Source organism: Apodemus sylvaticus, chromosome 17 (genome assembly GCF_947179515.1).
Source record: "Apodemus sylvaticus chromosome 17, mApoSyl1.1, whole genome shotgun sequence".
Lineage (NCBI taxonomy): Eukaryota > Metazoa > Chordata > Mammalia > Rodentia > Muridae > Apodemus > Apodemus sylvaticus.
Genome location: NC_067488.1, coordinates 27,370,019 through 27,385,514, shown reverse-complemented (window position 1 = coordinate 27,385,514; position 15,496 = coordinate 27,370,019).

The window sequence follows — 15,496 nt, the reverse complement described above, 5'->3', positions numbered from 1 at the left end:
TTAGGTGGTGCAGCTGGGAAGAGAAGACCCCTTTCCTCTTCCTGCCAGCTGTGAAGGGGGCTTCAGCTGTGCAGCTTTGGGTATCTTTACTGTGCTGGGGTGAGCTTTGGTAACACCAGTATCTTTGAGTAGCCCAATTTTTCCAGTAACCCTAAGATTCTCATTGGTTCACCAAGCTTGACCTTAGTGGGACTGTCTCTGCGTACCCTGGGAAATAGACACGTTTTCCATGTCTCTTGTTCATGCCGTAAGAAGACGCACACAAGCTAGCGACTCTGAGGAACGATTCCAGGTAATCAAGCTGTGTGTAATCCCCGAGGACGAGGGAGCAGGAATCTGGAATCCTTGGAAACTTTACTCACTGATAGTTTGTGATGTCGCTATGGGAACCAAAGGCAAGAGGCAGGCTGCAGAAAAGTAAAAGAAAGCCCTGTGTCCCAGTTCTGTTCCTGCTGTGGTGATAAAAGCCCTCGAGGGGACCGAAAGCTACCTGGGGGAAAGGTAGTGGGGTATCACTGGGGAACCGCAGAGGGAGGAGCGTCCAACTTCTCCTCTTATCACATCTGCACTCAAGGGCAGAGACAAAGGAAGGCTGTGTCCAAGCACTTCCCTGCTCACCCTCTGCTCAGTCTCTCCACTCTCACCCAGTTCAGGGCCTCTGCCCAGTGGGTGATGCCAACCATGGTCGGCTGGGTCTTCACACATCAGTTAATTGAGACAGTCTTCCACAGACACATCTGCAGGACAACCCAACGTACCCAATGTAGATAATTCCTCATGGAGACGCCCTGGGTGAATCAAACTTGTGCCAAATTAATAATTAAAGCTAGCTATCACACCTGGAAGAATGGGGAAGAGGCAGAGCCTTCTATAACCATGGAAGCATATCTGTTACACTCTAGGTATCGCCATCCCTGTTACTGGCTTCAGATAGCCCCCCCCCTTTGTATCTCATTGGACACACACCCAGCTGGGCGACCTACTCATCTAACCAGCTTTGGATTGCAGTATTGGAAGTCCAGGTACTTGGTGTTTAGGGAAAGACTATCCAAAGTACTTCAGTGGGTGGCTAGCTCTGTTTTATTATTTTTTGTTTGTTTTTTGGTTTTTTTTTGTTTGTTTGTTTTTTGAGACAGGGTTTCTCTGTGTAGCCCTGACTGTCCTGGAACTCACTGTGAGAACCAGGCTGGCCTCAAACTCAGAAATCTGCCTGCCTCTGCCTCCCAAGTGCTGGGATTAAAAGCATGTGCCACCACCGCCCGGCTTGGGTGCCTAGCTCTGATTGGTTGTTGAACTTCTCATCTGAAGTTAATGATCAATCCTTCTTATAGAAATGGGCCAGAGTCCAGAGGGCATCGCTGAGATTTCTTATGTCTTGAAGCAAAGAAATGGACCAGAAACACATGGATAGTGGAAGAAGGAAATTTGTTAAGAAAGAGAAAGGTTCTCCTGAGCTTGGAAGTGAGCTAGACAGTGGTAAAGAGGGAGGAAGGGAGGGAGAAAGGAAGTAGAAAACTTAAGATGACAAGGTTAAAAAATAATCAGATCGATAAAGACAAAAAAGTCAAGACAAAACAAAACACACACACACACACACACATACACAAACATGGAATCTGTTTTGTGTTGGCCAACTGCTCCTTGGCATGGGATCACCCTGGAGCGTGGTTGATGCACCCAGTGATACTTCATTAGAAAAAACCCATGTTCCCTTTCCTATCAGGTATCGATTGTGAATAGCTTCTTAGTTAGAGGTGAGACTGTGTCCATTTCCCCCAGGAGGACCAGGGGAGGGGGAGAATAGCATCAGAATATAGTGTATACATTTTTTTATAAAAGGTAATCACAAGGGAACATTCAGGCATTGCACTGAAGGATGATTAAATCTTGTGGCAAAAAGTTCTCTTTTCGTCTCAGAGACAGATATGTGCCAGGCAGGTCTTTGTTCTTTGCCATCGCAATGCCAAGCACCCAGAGTGGCTATTGCCGTGGTGGCCCAGTGATGTCTGTAAAAATGATATTTTACAGACAGAGGCGGAAAAGAAATGCCTCCTGGGAAGAACGGAACTCTCTGGAAGCTGTGGAAGCTGATAATCTCACCTGGCAATTTACTGTACTCTCTTACTTTCTGGCTATTTAAAATGAGCCCTTAGTTCCCAAGTAGCAGTTTGCCTTGACTTCCTCCTTTTCTCTCTTCACCGGGATTCCTAAGGCCTGGCTGATAATCCGGTCTTTGAAGTAGACTCACTGACCGCCAACCCCCGTTTTAGAATTTCAGTGCCTTGCCTCATAGTTGTTTACATAATTACTACCTTCCAACTACATGCAGGTTTTTATGGCTGCGCGTATGTATATATGCACTCCGGTACTGAAAGCATTGATTTACTCAGGAAGTTTTGTTTCACAAGCTAGAAGGCTAAATGTTAGATAAGGATTTCTCACAAGAACTTGTTAAGACCCAGGTGGTATAAGAAACTTCAAACTCTTTGAAGGTTTACTGTAAACTATGAGTGACTCTGTATTCTAATCAGGAAGTTTGATGGCATCTGTAAATTGATCCTCTGTATCTATTTCTTGAGAAACTTTGTACCTGATGTTGCATTTCCTTGTACCAAATGGCTATGATAATTGTGCCTGCCCCACTGGCTACATCTTTTGAAATGGTAATACCAACTCTTCCTGTATAAAAATCCTTGCCTTATGGCCCCCAAAATACATTCAGTTCAAACCGCCTCTGTGTGTGCGTGATTTGTTCTGTCTGTCATCTCAGCCGGACCTGTGCCTTCCTGGACCAGAGGACCCTGGATATCCCTAAGCAGACCCACGGTCAGTAACAGCTATGCTCCCAGCCCAGGAGCTGCAATGTTTATATACTATCCAGTAATGTCTTTCTTTTCTTCTTGTTTAATTTTGCTTTCTTTTCCCCCGATGTACAGAAAAAGACCTCATCTAGAAATGTCAAGGAATCAATCTTAGGTCCGAAGGGCACTTTTGTTGCTTGGCCTGAAGCCAAGGAGGGAGATGAATTGTATAAGACTAGGTTCCTCCTGGAGTCACGTGGTACATATGTGTAGCGCAACCCCGGAAGTGCTCTCTCTATTCTTGCTGTCCCTGTGCAGCGGTCTCCCTCTCTCCAGGCTGTTAGTGCAACACGTGATGCATGGGAGCCCTTGGCACACAGAGAAAGCTAACAGCATTGTTTAGATATGAAAGACCCCGGTGCTTCGGATGAGCAGCATTTTCCCAAGCAGAGGGGATATCCTAGGCCTGGAGCTGAATTTCTTTTGTGGGTTTTCTGGTGTATATTCATGAGAGGAGAGGCCCAGGGAAGGGCCTGGACATGAACATGTGGGATGGAAAGGGACTGGGATGAAGCCTGCTCCTTCCCCGTGTCAGGGGCCTGCAGTCTTTCTGGCCAGGGGATTGGGGGAAGGGGACGGGAAGACAAAAATTCTCGCCGCTCTGAGTCTTCACTACCTATTCTCTGGTGTCACCTGAAACGTCATCAGCTGGACACAGTTCCCCAAAGCTGCCCCCCAAATGAGTCCTGTGTTTGTCTGAACTGGAGAGTGGGTGTATGAATGAGACTGGATGGGACTGTTCAGTGGGCAGCAGTATCAATCAGAGGCTTAAGTAGCAAAACCCTATTATCACATTGTTCTTCTCATAGACATGCCAAGGTCAGGCACTGGGGAGGTGGGCAACGTGGGTAAAGCACTCTGTGCTCAAGCACCATGCTGGCACAAAAAAACCAAAACCAAAACCAAAACAAAACAATAACAACAACAAACCTGGCTGTAATCCCAGGGCAGGGGAGGCAGAGACAGGAGAGTCTCTGGGGTTTGCTCTAGCCAATTTGTAAGATCACTGTTCAGTGAGAGAGACTGCCCCAAATTAAGATGGAGAAACAACAGAGGAAGATACCTGATATTGCTCTCCGTTACCTGCATCCATTCCTCTGTGCTACGGACCTTGTTTTAAAGGCTCTGTCTCTCAAACAAAACTACATCATCAGTGGTGTACGTTGGACAGTTTGCTGTGTGGTCCTTTTCATCTGTGTGAAGTGATAGTCCTAATTTACTGCATTGCTTAATTGTGTGGAGGAGCCTTAGGCGTTTCACACCTGGTACTACCTTCTACAATCATATGACCTATGATGAGATTTTAACTCACTCCCAAGACCAGAAATGTAATTATAGAGGTGACAACCCCAAAGTCGTCTAGTGGAGTGTTGTCTAGACAACAGTGGATAGGTGTCAGAATGTCAGTGTAGCCCAGCCTGACCATTCTCTCCCTGAGAGGGGGCTCTGGTGGAGAAGGAAGGCTGTACATGTTATGCCTTGGGAGCAGTTTAAGTGAACTGAGGCACTGTTGGGAAGGTGGTGGAAACCAGGAGTAACTGGAGACGCTTGTCTGGTTCTACTTTCATTCACTGGGGCTGTTGTATCACTTGAGTGGTTGGCAGAGGGCATCGGCGAAGAGGTTCAGGAAGTGGCTTTTGTTAGAATTTACAGCTTTCTCAGCACTGAGCCTATGATTCCCTTCCAGCTGCCTGACGAGGATGGCCAAGGAGCTTAGGATTTCTGCCTGCTTCTGAAAGATGGTTTGTTTGTTTCTAAACAAACCCAGGAAGAATCATGGTGCTGCCGCTCTTGTTCTGTGGGTTTGGTGCTCCAGAAAGCAACATCTCCTGTAAACAACAACAAACAAAAACAAAAACAAAACTGTTTTGGAAGGTTGTAGTCTCTTTAGGAAGTGGAGACTCATTAGAGGAAGCAGTCCCTGCTGGAGGAGGAGGAGGGCTTGAGGTTTTTATAACCAGTCCTGTTTCTTGTCTGCTCGCTGCTCCTTGACTGCAGACCCAAGCAATATGACCAGCTATCTCCCAGTCCTGCTTCCGTGCCTTTCCTACTATAATGGGCCCTGTACCTTTAAAAATATGTGTTTTTAAAAGTGTATGTGTGTGTAGTTTAAGTTCCTTCTGCAATGAAACATTCAGGGAAGCTCCTTAGACAGGAAGGCAAACAATTCAAAACAGCATCAGGAAGTCCCTAAAACTGACAGGGTTCACTAAACCCCTCCCTGCCAGAGTAAGCAATACAAGCTGAGAGTCCCTCACAGACTAAGAGCTAAGGCATAAAGAAAACTATTACACAGCCAAGCGGCAAAGAAGACTCTGAGACAAGACCAGCTGCCCGGAAGAAGCAGAAACCAGCCAAGCTGCCTGGGAGAGGCTTAGAATAGAGTCACTTGGAAAGGACACCCTCCGACCTGTTGGGCTGCCTGCAGGCTGTGCACTGTGCTCCAGGTTTCCAAAATGTTAACTTTTATGAGCTGTCACCCATGCTGGGTCATTTCTGCTCCTGTAAGTGACCCCAAAACTCACTGGTTCACCAAGTTGCACATTCGTCTGTTGCGAGTTTCCTGTCTGGGGTGAGCAGGTGTGTATGTAGTGTCTCCCCAGGAGGAGTCTGTCAAACAACAGAACATGTGACTGCAGATGCCTGTGGAGGCTGGAAGACAGCATCAGATCTGCTGGAGCCAGGCTTACAGGTGTGTGGGAGTTGCTGTCGTGGGTGCTGGGAACCGAACTCAGGTCCCGAGCAGTTCCATTTATTCTTCCCTAAGTTGCTTTCATCAGACATTTTTTTTTTGTCACAGCAATGAGAAAAATAATGGTGTAGTTCATTTAATCCGGAGACTTTAGCTCTTTGTGTGCATCAGGATTTCACAGGAAACTTTAATCTTGTGCCCTGGCCTAAGTGGTACCCTTGGGGTTTTATTTACACCTGATGATTCCCAGGTCAGCTGGGCTTAAGAAACTTTGCATCAGGGGCTAGCAAGATGGCTAAGAGTGTAAAGTAGCTGCCACTGAGGCCGATGAGCTGAGTTTCATTCCTGTGACCCTCGTGATGGAAGCGAAGAGCCAGCTCCCACCGAGTTGTTCACTGATCTTTTTTCATTATTATTGTGTTAGTTTTATTTTTTTTTACATTTACTTTTTATTATATGTAAGTACATGGTAGCTGTCTTTAGACACCCCAGAAGAGGACATCAGATCCCATTACAGATGGTTGTGAGCCACCATGTGGTTGCTGGGATTTGAACTCAGGACCTTCGGAAGAGCAGTCAGTGCTCTTAACCGCTGAGCCATTTCTCCAGCCCCTTACATTTATTTTTTTATTAGATATTTTCTTTAGTTACATTTCAAATGTTATCTCCTTTCCTTGTTTCTCCTCCGAAAACCCTGTATCCCATCTTCCCTCCCCCTGCTCACCAATCCACCCACCCCCACTTCCCTGTCCTGGAATTCCCCTACACTGGGGCATCAAGCCTTCACAGGACCAAGGGCCTCTCCTCCCATTGATGTCCAATAAGGACATCCTCTGCTACATATTCGGCTGGAGCCATGGGTCTCTCCATATGTACTCTTTGGTTGGTGGTTTAATCCCTGGGAGCTCTGGGTGTACTGGTTAGTTCATATTGTTGTTCCTCCTATGAAACTGCAAACCCCTTCAGCTCCTTGAAACCTTTCTCTAGCTCCTCCATTGGGGGCCCTGTGCTCACTCCAGTGGTTGGCTGAGAGTGTCCACTTCTGTATTTGTCAGGTACTGGCAATGCCTCTTAGGGGACAGCTATATCAGGCTCCTGTTAGCAAGCACTTGGTATCCACAATAGTGTCTGGGCTTGGTAACTGTGTATGGGATGGATCCTCAGGTGGGACAGTCTCTGGATGGTCTTTCCTTCAGTCTCTGCTCCACACTTTGTCTCTGTGTCTCTTCCCATGGGTCTCCTTTTAAGAAAGACTGAAGATCCATACTTTGGTCTTCCTTCTTCTTGAGCTTCATGTGGTCTGTGAATTGTATCATGGGTATTTTGCACTTCTGGGCTCATATCCATGTATCAGTGAGTGCATACCATGTGTGCTCTTTTGTGATTGGGTTACATTAATTAATGATGATATTTTCTAGTTCTATCCATTTGCCTAAGAATTTCATGAATTCATTGTTTTTAATTGCTGAGTAATATTCCATTGTGTAAATGTACCACATTCTCTGTATCCATTCCTCCATTGAGGGACATCTGGGTTCTTTCCAGCTTCTGGCTATTATAAATAAGGCTGCTATGAATATAGTGGAGTGTGTGTCCTTATTACATGCTGGAGCTTCATCTGGGTATATGCCCAGGAGTGGTATAGCTGGGTGCCTACACACCACACACACACACACACACACATGAAATGAAAAAAGCTATTGCTATTTTAAAGAAAGAGTATTAGGCAATTATACCAGGTCTGAATTTCACTTTTAGGGATTATGGTATCTTTTAAAGGTTATGTTTTCATGGAAACAATAGAAAAGAAATCACCATTGTCTTGAGGATTTGTTTCTCATTTATTATAGGTCATGGTTTTCATACTTGTTTTCATAGTGAGAATAATTGGGACCAGAAAGTTTGATACTCCCTCAGCACAATTTAATGAGCACCTATTGTGTACCAAACACTGCTGTAGATACAGCGACACAAGCCCTTGTGCTCCCGGAACTCATATCCCAGTTCAGGAGATGGACAAGTAGGGCTACTGTGAGTCTCTGGATCTCTAACCCCTGTTAATTATTTTTAGCATTCCCTTTCACTCGAAGAACCTTCAGATCTTAATGATAAATTATATTTTGCCCTACAGACTAAAAATAATGAGCAAAACAGATGGTGATTTAGACAATCAATAAAACAACCCAAACATTATGTTCTAAAAATAACCCAGTGTATAAATGTGTACTTCTGACACCTTAGGCATCAAAATACTGCCATTGTCTTAAGAGGAAGGGCTTTTGGGTGGCAGCGATGGAAGCAGACATACCAGTGATTACGTTGTTATGGTAATCTAAAAGTTGTCAGCTTGGATGATGAATGGTAAGGAGTCGCTGGCCATGCAGAGACCTGGGGTGGTGGCCTAGTGTACTGGCTGGTTTTGTGTGTCAACTTGACACAAGCTGGAGTTATCACAGAGAAAGGAGCCTCCCTTGAGAAAATGCCTCCATGAGATCCAGCTGTAAGGCATTTTCTCAATTAGTGATCAGGGGGGGGGGGCAGGGTACCAGCCTGGGTTCTATTAGAAAGCAAGCTGAATAAGTCGGGGGAAGCAAGCCAGTAAGAAACATCCCTCCATGGCCTCTACATCAGCTCCTGCTTCCTGACCTGCTTGAGTTCCAGTCCTGACTTCCTTTGGTGATGAACAGCAATGTGGAAGTGTAAGCTGAATAAACCCTTTCCTCCCCAACTTGCTTCTTGGTCATGAGGTTTTGTGTAGGAATAGAAACCCTAACTAAGACATCCAGGTAATGGGAACACTAAGTAAAAAGTCTTAAGATGGAAGGAAACCTGTTGTATCTGAGTGAGGAATGACAGTCACTATGGCCAGTGAGTCCTCGGAGGATGGATGGAAATGAAATCTATGACACAGACAGGTGGGTTGCACTAGTCAGGGGTCTCTGCGGGAACAGAAACCGACAGGATGTGTGAATATGTGAGTCTGTGTGCCATGGTGCATAGCTGGAGTTCAGAGGGCAATTTTCAGGAGTTGGTTCTGTCCTGTGGGACCCAGGAATTGAACTCAGGTTGTCAGGTCTGTACTAGTGCCTCTTCAAGTGCTATCTCACCAGCCCTGGTGATGGTTTGGATGTAGGAAGATAGGTCCAAGGTCACTCAGCTGGAAAGTAGCCAGGTTGGGCCTTGAACTGCCTCTGGCTAACTCCAGACCTCACATTCTCATCTCTTCTCCAAACATCAAGTGTCACCATCATGAGTTGGAAACCTTACTGGGTCACTGTTGTTGCCAGTTTGGTCCATCTCTCGTGACCAGGCAAATGGCATTCACTTGATACTACTGGCTTCAAAAAATGCCATTATTTCCCAGTAAACATTTAAAAAACTGGCTGGGCTGGTGTCTCTGCTGGCAGCTTGGCTACGCATTAACTGATTTCTTATGGTTTTCACTGTGCTGGGACAAGGCTGTCATTTGCCTGTGGCTTTGTGGATGGCTGTGAATGGGACCACAATTTGTGTGTGTGTGTGTGTGTGTGTGTGTGTGTGTGTAGCACCTGACATTCTTCTAAGACATAGACACCCCTTTCAACATCTGGTTGAGGGCAACCAGCAGGGGTTGGCCTCTTGGAGTCATTTGTGCACACCCATGCCCTTTAATGTTTAGGTTGCTAGGAAACTAAACAGCAGAGAAAAGGCTTTCTGAGGTCACAGGAGGCCTCATTGGTGCTAAAGTGGAAACATGCTTTAGTGCAGTGGTTCTCCATTTTCCTAATGCTGTGACCCTTTAGTACAGTTCCTCATGTTGCGGGGACCACAACCATAAAATCATTTTGTGGCTATTTCATAACCGTAGTTTTGCAACTGTTATACATTGCAATGTAAATATCTGGTATGCAGCTCCTCAAGACCCACAGGTTGAGAGCCCCTGCTTCCAAGTGGGATTGACTCTCTTCAGAGCAGAAAGTCACATGACATCTCCAAGGAGCGTATCTAAAGAGTATACCTGCTCAGTGAATGGAGGTGTTAGTAGCTGTGTGTGTGTGTGTGTGTGTGTGTGTGTGTGTGTGTGTGTTTGTCTGTCTGTCTGTCTGTGTGCCAGAGATGTTAGCGGATAGGGATCCTAACAACCTCCTTGAATGTTGTCTCTAAGGCCTTCCTCTTTCCACCTTGCCTGTGTTTTATGAAACTGAAGCTGTGCTTTGTAGATGTTTTCAGACTCTGTCTTGGACCAGCAGACAGTTCATCCCTGGGCAGCTTTGTGGAACTGCAATACCTCAAGCACCCTGGCTTCAGCACCTGGACAGTGAGCCTGGCAAGGTGTTCCAGCAAGACCCCGGGGCTTTCTGATGTGCATAATAATTTCAGACCCAAAGGGAAATTCTGTTCTCTCAGGTCCGGTTTTGCCAACCAAGTGGCTTCTGGCAGCTCATGTCTCCTTGGGTTTCAGCATGATGTGATAATCCAGGGTGCCCTGAAAACCCAGCCTATGTCAGGGAGGCTGAATTGATGTGCCTCTTCTAGTAAATCCCCCACCCCCACCCTGTTATTTGTTATCATACAACTAAGCCATGACAACTAAGATGTATGCTCAAGGAGAAGTGCCCCTAAGGTGACTGTGACCTTTCCATCCACTGAGACATCTGAATCACAGTGTTTTATTGTGAATCAGAATCTTCTCAGAAAAGAGGAAGCTGGGGCCTATCTTTCCTATAGCTCAGGGCACAACTGAGCTGTGCCTATGGTGACTTTGCGCGTACAAGAAGGATAATAGGATGATCCCTCCCCCCCACAAACACTTTCTGAGAGCCCATCAGTCACAGAAATCCAGATCAGTAGTGAGATACCTATCCTGCTAGTCCCTAGCTCAGGGACTAGCAAATATGGCTGAAATGTCCAGGACCCAAGACGCCGCTTCCTGCCAGAGGCAGCTCCTTCTGTACCATCGAAAGGCACTGTCCTTTACCTTTGGGGACACATGTAAAGGCCAGTTTATAAGTAAAATGGGTTCACGCTCTTTCTAACCCTGGTTCTTAATCCAAGCCAAAGGAATAAAAACTGACTCCCCCTCCCCAACTGGCCATCGGAGATTATTTACACCGGAATGCTGGCATTGTAGAAATAACACTGGAGGGGCTGAGGATGTGACTCAGTTGGCAAAGGGCTTGTGCAGGAGGAGGAGGAGGAGGAGGAGGAGGAGGAGGAGGAGGAGGAGGTCGATGGAGGCCTCTGCCTGTAAACCCAGTGCATGGATCCCAGTCTCTTCTCGATTGATCTGACATTCACTAAAATATCTTCGCTGGAGGGCTACATGTGCTGGAGTCAGGAGCATAAGCATGGGTACCAGCCTCTCCTTTAAACTGTTACAAGACCTGACAATCTGGCTGATGTTTCCTCTCACCAGCCCGATGAGTCATGCCCAGAAGCAATGGATCAAGCTGAAAAACAAACATGCAAACGGTGCAGAAGGAAAGAAACAGCTCCTGTTTTATCTCGCTTATGTCCCCCAGCGTGCCTTGTCCTTAATTTAAACAAAGATCCGGTGAGGTTAGGAGTTGTGAACTCCCTTCTCAAGAGGCAGAAACTAGGCACAGATACTGGCTGGCATCTAGGTCCTAACAGGAGGCATGTTCTGGGAAGCCAGGAACCTGGTTGGTGACCTTAGGGACACCTTTGACAGGGTAGCCGGCATGGTGCTGTCTGTATGATGCTGTCTGTGTTTTCTGTGTCATCTGATCACTGCTCAGATGTCTCCTGTGCTGCAATGTCTAGCTGTCTTTCAGGACTGAGGAGCTGGTCCAGCTGGGACAGATTTTAAGGAGGAACATGATCCTAGGATGTCAAAGAAGAAGAAGAGAAAGGGAGACATTGAGAAGCCATTTTTGTCCACAGAGAGCCTCCTGTGGCTTTACTCTGGGGGTGTGTGTGCAGATTTTCTATTGCCTTTGCTAGAGGAGTCTTTCTGTCCGCTCACAGACAAATCCTGAGCCCAGTTGGAGGAGAATGGAGACCCAGATCTTTGGGGTTCTAAATCTGGCACCATAACCTAAAGTAGAGTTGGCTCTTGCCAAACTGTTCCTCTTGTATGCTTCTCAGAGACCACTTTCCCTGAGCTTGTGGAAGGAGAGAGGAAAGGGAGCTGGCATCTACTTTGATCTCCGTTCTGGAGGCATAAAGGACAGAAGTCACTCCAATCAGAAGGTTCCTGAAAAGTCTGTGGGGCTGGGGTTGAGGCCTTCCTTGTTCTGCCAGTCTCCCATCTTAGACTAACCTCCAGGTATCACGCTTCAGTGTCCCTGACTCTTAACTGAGCATTGTTAGCCTAACTGGTTCCTAATGTGGGACTTGAGGAGAGGAATGGAGATAGAGTGAGCACAACACCAGTCAGGGCTGCCTTACTCCACCATCTTGGGTCTCATTCTATGAAAGACCAGAGTCAAACCTCAGCCGTGTCTTCTCACAGTGACATGGCCACTGTTGAAACTCTCCATTGGGGTTCAGCCTGTTGTGTCTGAGAGTTCGAAGCTGGGCAGGGCATCCTTCTGTGAGTTAGGAGATATTCATGGGGTGACGATCCTGATCTCTCCACATCTCCCCCATGGTGACCTCTACTCAGGGCACCTGGTGCCAAGGTTAACCCTCCAGAACGGTCACGCAGGGCTTCCAGGTGACACACAGTGGTTGAGGAGTTTCCCCGCTCCCGAACTGTACATACTGAGATCCGTTAGGGTGGAAACTCGCTCACCCTCCCTCCATCCAACCCGCAGTGGGGGAAGGGCTTGAGCAGCCTAAGCCAGGACTTGATGCACTGCTGCTCAATGTGTGACTAATCCCAGGACTCCCACGTGATTTTCCTTCCTCTTTCTTAAAATGACTCATCTGGACCAAGAGGACAAGACGTGAAAGAGTTGAACATTCTCATTCTACCCTGGAAAAGCAAAGTGGGGAGAGGGTTTGTCACCCGTTGTAGAATCTGACAGGAATCTGTGCAGGCTGGCATGCCCTGGGATGGCTCTTGAATTGTACTGCCGAGACCTGTCATGGTCATAGTAGGAGGAAGGAACCAGGGACTGTCGCAGAATCTGTAATTTGTGCCTTTACAAAAAGATTTGTGTTCTATCTGATTTTTTTCACCAGTCTACCTTCCGTTTTAATTGATCCTTTTCCCTTGCATAATTTTCTTTTTTCTTTTTTGTTTTAATTAGGTATATTCTTTATTTACATTTCACATTGTCGTCCCCTTTCCTGCTTGCCCTCCCCTTCCCTATCTGATTATTCCGACTTGTGCATAGCTGTGTGTGGTAGATACCTACAGAGGTCAGAAGCCGCTAATCCCCGTGGAGCTGGAGTTACAGGCAGTCGTGAGCTGCCAGATATGGGTGTTTGGACTGGGACTCATCTCCTATGGGAGGGTAACAAGAGCTCTTAACCAGAGCCAGTTTTCCAGCCCTCCACGATTCTGTACAGCAGGAGTGCCGGTATGGACGGCTCTCAAGTTAGTTTAGTTAAATTTAAATTCTTTAAGAGGAGACATTTAAAGTTTACCATAGCATTTCTGAACCACAGATGCATCATACCTAATAAGATTAATATACAAATCTTAAGGAAATTTTTAAAAAGCACCCCATTCTATGCTTCACAGATAGAATCCTCACAATTCAATACAGTACCATTTTGACATAATGGTATAAATGTTAGTGAGGAACGGTGTGCTAGTGCTATCTATACAAAAGGCATTCTTACATTCTCATACTGTCAGTGAAGTTGGAAGAAGAAATTCATATTCAAGAGAAAAACAGCACATGGGAAATTTCTTAAATGCCACATGGCAGGACTCAAGTGTCACAAGACCCCGAGGGGAATGAGAGGAAGCATTTGACTTGTGGGAATGGGGAAGCTGACTCAGGATTGGGCCCTTGAGGATGGAGGCATTTCTATTCTGCTAAGAGGAATTACTTTTTTTTTTTTTTCCGAGACAGGGTTTCTCTGTGTAGCCCTGGCTGTCCTGGAACTCACTCTGTAGACCAGGCTGGCCTCGAACTCAGAAATCCGCCTGCCTCTGCCTCCCAGAGTGCTGGGATTACAGGCGTGCGCCACCACCACCTGGCTAGGAATTACATTGTTATTATAGGCTTGCAGGAAAATGACCTTTCTTTATCCAGACTGGGGAGGAGGGAAGATGAACAGGGAGGGGGGCAGAGAAGGAGGGGAAGGAGGGGAAGAGAGAGGAAGTGAGGGGGTTAATTCCAGGCAGGGGTCATATTGAGGAAGGTCAGAGACCTGGAGACCTTGGCTTTTGTAAGCAACGTGTCCTAGTGAAGCTTAAGCAAAGCAAAGGCCAAGGCTGACCACAATATTGGCTGCTCAGGATGACGTCCTGCTCAGGATGATGTCCAGGAGGTAAATTTGCATTGGAATAAGGACCTTGCAGATAAGTAGATATAGACGTATGATAGAGGAGTTCTTAATTTATTCTCTACTCCACATTGGCTAACTATTTTCAAGAGGAGTTGATTTGAATGTGAACAGAGGCAGAAGGAACAGAGAGGAAGACAAGGTGGCTCAAGGAATCATACAGCAGGACCAAGCTTAAAAAGAATTCATGGCCAGAGGGCTTCAGCGTCTACCTAGGTGGTCCATGGATATGTGACTGTTGTATCTGACACAGCAAATCACAGCAGTGGGAAAGGCAGTGTAAACAATTCTATTTACAGCTGTGGAAAGCAAGGTTGACTGTGATTGGTTGGCTTACCCTAGGTCATCAATGAATGAGATCCTTGGCTGAGTGTTTTGTCTATCAGTGGAGAGCCTACAAGAGCATCCATACCACTGCTGGCCTTGCCCCACCCTTCTCCATCTGTGGCTGAATGATGGCATCGCCAGGAACCCTCACATGCTCTCAGCCATCTTCCCATCTCATCCCTGCTCATCCTAGCCTTGCATACTGCCAATCAAAGGCAATCTGAGCCACTGTTCTTTAAACTCTGCCTTGAGTTGCCATTGTTCTTACAACAGAAGCACATTTTCTCAGTGTCTCTCAAGACTCTGCTGGTAGCTGTGATCCTGGATGTTGACCATATGCTGGGCAACTGTGAGGTCCTCCCAAGACCTGCTCTACTGACCATTTTCTTCAGAGCAAAGGTGGGGATGGAAAGTCTATCTGGATTTGACATCTCAGCCAACCATGCCATTGATGATACTGCACTCTGGTACATTGGGGCCATCTATCTACACTCTTTGTATCCTGTCTTTGTTAGTAAAATCCACTTTTCTAATAATCCCATGGGTCATTGTGCTAGCTAAATTACAGCATAGGCATGAAGAACCTAGAGAAATGCTTGGTGCACCAAAGATGCTCTGTAAATGACAGATCCGCCTTTCATTGACAACTTGACACAGCCTAGAACTATTTGAGAGGAAACCCTTGCTTGAAAACTTGCCTAGATCAGAGTGGCTTGTGGGCATGTCTATAAGTAGTTATCATGATTATTAATCAGTGTGGTGGGACCCAGCCCACTGTGGTACCATCCCTAGGCAGGTGGTCCTGAGTTATATAAGATGGCTAAGCCTGAGCCTGTGAGTGAATCAGCAAGCAGTGTTCCTCTGTGGGTTGTGCCTTGAGTCCCTGTCCCAGTTTCCCTCAATGATAGATTGTGACCTGAAGTATGAGCCAGTTAACCCTTCCTTCCCCTTGTTACTCTTGGTCAGAGTGCTTCATTCCAGCAATAGAAAGCAAGCTACAGAACCATGGCCATTTATAATCCATTCGACCAAAGCTTTCAGATCTGGAGTTAGAATCTGAGACTCTGGGCACCGTCCTGCTTTCCTGGCCTGCAGATGGGAACAGATCATAGGCTCACCTCAAGTCTGAACCTCATGGCATGCATGCAGAGATGCCAATCAGCCTAGGCATTTTACCACACTTGGTCTCTGGGTTCTGAAGAACCAGTGT